This window comes from Triticum aestivum, chromosome 6B, assembly GCF_018294505.1.
Source record: "Triticum aestivum cultivar Chinese Spring chromosome 6B, IWGSC CS RefSeq v2.1, whole genome shotgun sequence".
Lineage (NCBI taxonomy): Eukaryota > Viridiplantae > Streptophyta > Magnoliopsida > Poales > Poaceae > Triticum > Triticum aestivum.
This window is the reverse complement of record NC_057810.1, coordinates 504936982-504941855: the sequence shown is the minus strand read 5'-3', so window position 1 is coordinate 504941855 and position 4874 is coordinate 504936982.

The following is a 4874-nucleotide window of genomic DNA, read 5'->3' as shown; positions in this document are numbered from 1 at the left end:
CGCCATGGCTTGCTAAGGTGCAGGTTTGAAGCAGATCTGGAGGATTGTGGGAGCAAGAAGGAGGAGAGCGAGAAAGGGGATCTGGGCAATGACTGGAGGAAGCAGAGAAGGTAAGCCTAGCACGGTGCCACTCTTTTGTCGATTCGTGCGGTTGCCAAGGTGTCATGGGGGAGCGAGGACGCCCATGTCCAATCAACCGCCACGCGGCGCCGAAGGCCACAGGCTGTTGGTGCCCGCGGCGCTTCGCACTTGCCCCTTCGCTTCTCGGCTAAGCCAAGTCCAGGCGCGCCTTGGGCCCAGGCGCTACTATCAGCGTTCTGGGAACGGGGGTACCTAGACTTGCTTGCCTACGGCCTGCGGCATGGCTCAAGGAGTGGCCCAGTACGGCCCATCTTCATCAACACACGCTCAAGACCCTCGCGAGGGGCCAAGCCTCTCGAGGCCGATGACAGGAAGCTTCCTCGGGCACAGCCTCGTGAGGCTGGCTCGCGAGGAGGCGGAGAGATCAAGGCAGGGTACCTCACAAGGTGCTCGTGACGCAAGCCATGACGACCGAAGTCAGGAGGGTGCCAGGCGGGCGCCGACCTGCACAGAGTCCTTGTTTCCTCTTTGGTGCAAAGGGAGCAAGCGCAGGCGAGAGTATCAAGCAAAGGCAACCATTTCGGTGCAACAAGACCAAGACCAGCAGGACGGCAGGATGGAGGTCATCGTGGAGCCCAAGCCGGCGTCACCGTCAGGGTCTTTTATAGGGGAGGACCGACTTTAGCCAGGATAAGTGTACTAGATGTTCCCCTTCAGAATGGCCAATTGTTGGCGCCCTTCCCGCTCAAAATTTGGGAAGAGGACCAGGGCCTCCCCCTATAAATAGAGATAGCCACCACAGTAGGCAGGGATCGAATCCTGGACAAGTAGAACTCCACACCAGCTCAAGAACACCCCTCGCGAGGTTGTTCTTCCTTGTATTGTTCATCATCAGCCCCTGAGGCAATCCACCACACCACAAACTAGAGTAGAGTATTACACCACAATGGTGGCCCGAACTAGTATAAACCTCGTGTCCCTTGTGTTGTTCTTCGTGTAGTTTAGATCCTTGTGAGGCGACGAGACGTAGGTAGGTACGAGGTGCGATCTCCGCGCGCACCCCAGAGTTCAAACCTTGAGGGTTTGCCGGAACCCGAAATCCGACAGGATCGAACTAAGAAAAACGTTAAAGATAGAAGTGTGATGGTGATATAATACCGGGGCACCTCCCCCAAGCTTGGCAGTTTCCAAGGGGAGTGCCCATACCCATGTGTTTTATGTCCCTTTCTTCGGAGGTGGTGATGATGGAGTTGTTGATGGCTTGTCGTCCATCTTCCAAGGCATAGGCTCACCATCATATAAGGCTGATCGAGTCTCCGGGATCCTCAAATCTGCAGCCAAACTCATGCTCTTGAGTCTATATTCATACTCACATTTTTGGTTTTGCAGGTCATAGATCTAGGCTTGGAGGTGCTCGATTTCTCGTGAAGCTTGAAGATGGTCTCCCCAATGTTCTTGGCATCCAGCTTGTGGTTGTTGGTGAACTCCGCGATCATCAAGTGGTTGGCATTGAGTCCGCGTTCCACCATCCCTTGGCACTTGAAAACTTGTGCTCCAATGCTTCGAGACTTGTCTCCATGATTTTGGTCCTCCTTGGTCACTCAACATCGCGGATGTGCAGTACCCCCTCACGCACCTCAATAGTTTGAGCGTGTTGCAGCACCTCCGCGAGGTAAGGGTTGATGACCTTCTAAAAAAACTTGTCCTTGGGGGCACTTGAAGATGTCATGGTGATCTAGATCTATCAGAAAAACAGCTCAAAACAAATGCAGAGGATTTTGTTGTGGTACGGTGGTCAAAACCTTCGGGAGATTATATAATGAAGTTTTACCGACAAAAAGAAGTATCGTGCAATAAATGGAGTCTGGAGGGCACACAAGGTGTCCACGATGCAAGGGGCGCGCCTAGGGGGTAGGGCACACCCTCTACCCTCGTGGATGCCTCGTGTCTCCTTCAGACCACTTCTTATTTTCCTAATTTTTTAAATATTCCAAAACGGAGAAAAATTGCTATTTGAGCAGTTTTGGAGTCGGTTTACTTACTGTACCACATACCTATTCCTTTTCGGAGTCTGAAACATTCTAGAAAGTGTCCCTTATGTACTCCTCCGGGGTTACGGTGCCAATAACATTGGTTTAAACATTTATGGGGTTACCTTAGATATAATGTTTGATTCTTTGACTGTTCACCACCTTAGGATTTGTGCCTTCGGTGTTGTTGATTTTTATGGCACCGCAACGATAGACCTCCTCGATAATGTAAGGACCTTCCCATTTAGAGAGAAGTTTTCCTGCAAAAAATCTTAAACGAGAGTTGTATAGCAAAACATAATCACCTACATTAAACTCACGCTTCTGTATCGTTTTGTCATGCCATCTTTTAACCTTTTCTTTAAACAATTTGGCATCTTATAGGCCTGGGTTCTCCATTCATAAAGTGAGCTAATGTCAAATAGTCTCTTCTCACCAGCAAGTTTGAAATCATAATTGAGCTCCTTAATGGCCCAATATGCCTTATGTTCTAGTTCAAGAGGTAAGTGACATGCTTTTCCATAAACCATTTTATACAGAGACATACCCATAGGATTTTTATATGTAGTTCTATAGGCCCATAATGCATCATCAAGTTTCTTGGCCCAATTCTTTCTAGATCTATTAACCGTCATTTGCAAAATTAATTTGATCTCTCTATTACTCAATTCTACTTGACCACTAGACTGTGGATGGTATGGAGATGCAATTCTATGATTAACATCATACTTAGCAAGAATTTTACGAAAAGCACCGTGAATAAAATGTGAACCACCATCAGTCATTAAATATTTGGGGACTACAAACCTCGGAAAAATAACTTCTTTAAGCATCTTAATAGAAGTGTTATGATCAACACTACTAGTTGGAATAGCATATACCCACTTAGTAACGTAATCAACATCAACTAAAATATGTGTATACCCATTAGATCAAATGGTACAATGACAAGTGAATAGTTCATAGGCATTTTTTGGCGTCTACTAATATTACCAATTCTTTGACATTCATCACAAGACAAGACAAACTTACGGGCATCTTTGAAGAGAGTAGGCCAATAAAAACTGGATTGCAATACCTTATGTGTAGTTCTATCTCCAGTGTGGTGCCCTCCATATGCCTCGGAGTGACACTTGCGTAGGATCTGTTCCTGTTCATGCTCAGGTACACAACATCTAATAACACCATCTACTCCTTCTTTATAAAGGTGTGGGTCATCCCAAAAGTAATGTCTTAAATCATAGAAAACCATTTTCTTTTGTTGGTATGTGAAACTAGGTGGTATTAATTTAGCAACAATGTAATTAGAATAATCAGCATACCATGGAGCAGTATGAGAAGCATTTATGATAGCTAATTGTTCATCAGAAACCTATCATCAGTAGGTAGTGGGTCATCAAGAACATTCTCTAACCTAGACAAGTTGTCTGCAACGGGGTTCTCAGCTCCCTTTCTATCAATAATATGCACATCAAATTCTTGTAGCAAGAGAACCCATCTAATAAGTCTAGGTTTAGCATCTTTCTTTTCCATAAGGTATTTAATAGCAGCATGATCAGTGTGAACAGTTACTTTGGAATCAACAATATAAGGTCTGAACTTATCACAAGCGAACACAACTGCTAAAAATTCTTTTTCAGTAGTAGCATATTTCTTTGGGCACTGTTTAGAGTTTTACTAGCATATTGGATAACATTTAATTTCTTATCAACTCTTTTCCATAGAACAACACCTACAACATAATCACTAGCATCACACATGATTTTAAAGGGTAAATTCCAATCAGGTGGCTGAACAATAGGTGTAGAAATCAAGGCTTTCTTAAGTATTTAAAATGCTTCTACACAATCATCATCAAAGACAAAAGGAACATCTTTTTGTAAGAGATTAGTCAGAGGCATAGAAATTTTATAGAAGTCTTTAATAAATCTCCTATAACAAACGTCATGACAAAGGAAACGTCTTATACCTTTGATGTCCTTAGGACACGACATCTTTTCAATAGCATCAACTTTAGCTTTGTCAACTCCATTACCTCTTTCAGAAATTTTATGCCCCAAGACAATACCTTCATTAACCATAAAGTGGCACTTCTCCCAATTCAAAATAAGATTAGTTTCTTCACATATCTGCAAGACTCGATCAAGGTTGCTTAAGCAATCATCAAAAGAAGTTCCATACACGGAAAAATCATCCATGAAAACTTCAACAATCTTTTCACAAAAGTCAGAGAATATAGCAGTCATACATCTTTGAAAGGTAGCAGGTGCATTACATAAACCAAAAGGCATACGTATATAAGAAAAGGTACCGAAAGGGCAAGTAAAAGTGGTCTTATACTGATCCTCTTTTGACACAGGTATTTGAGAGAAACCAGAATAACCATCTAGAAAGAAAAAATGTGTATGTTTGGATAGTCTTTCTAGCATTTGATCAATAAAAGGTAGAGGGTAATGATCTTTTCTAGTAGCTTTATTTAATTTGCGAAAATCAATTACCATTCTATAACCTGTAACAATTATTTGTGGGATCAATTCATCCTTATCATTAGGAACAACAGCAATACCTCCTTTCTTAGAGACACAATGGACATGACTTACCCACTGACTATCAGCAACATGATAAATTATACCTACCTCCAGAAGCTTTAGTATTTCGTTTCTTACTAGTTCTTTCATCTTAGGATTTAACAGTCGTTGGTGATCAACAACTGGTTTAGCATCTTTTTCAAATTTTATTTTGTGATGGCATAGAGTGGGACTA